This window comes from Etheostoma spectabile, chromosome 15 (assembly GCF_008692095.1).
Source record: "Etheostoma spectabile isolate EspeVRDwgs_2016 chromosome 15, UIUC_Espe_1.0, whole genome shotgun sequence".
Taxonomy (NCBI): Eukaryota; Metazoa; Chordata; class Actinopteri; order Perciformes; family Percidae; genus Etheostoma; species Etheostoma spectabile.
The window spans coordinates 15,748,264-15,748,479 of record NC_045747.1 but is presented as its reverse complement, the minus strand read 5'-3'; the positions used below and the strand labels follow the sequence as shown (position 1 = coordinate 15,748,479).

Below are 216 nucleotides of genomic sequence, written 5' to 3'. Positions count from 1 at the left end.
CTTGGTGTATGTATGGAAAAAAGATTTCTGACCAAAGTTGTTTTTGTATGGAGAAACTGGAAAAAGTGCCTGTGAGACCGACCTAGTGAGGCGTCCTGGTCTCACAGTGTGTCGGAAGAAGTGCACTTAATGCTGGTAATGTGGCATTTTGAATTTGAAAATAAAACGCAATTGCATGGCTATTTATGAAGTTTTCATAAGTCAAAGCCTTAGAAC

At 39.4% G+C, this 216-nt stretch overlaps 1 protein-coding gene and 1 long non-coding RNA gene across 4 annotated transcripts in view; one reads left to right on the top strand and one right to left on the bottom strand.

Moving 5' to 3' along the window:
- asic2 (acid-sensing (proton-gated) ion channel 2) overlaps positions 1-216 on the top strand; it is a 402,742-nt gene that overhangs the window by 288,219 nt on the left and 114,307 nt on the right. The window lies entirely within an intron of this gene.
- The window catches only part of LOC116702306 (uncharacterized), a 153,605-nt gene that overhangs the window by 152,642 nt on the left and 747 nt on the right, over positions 1-216 (bottom strand). The gene's annotated exons all lie outside the window — the stretch shown is intronic.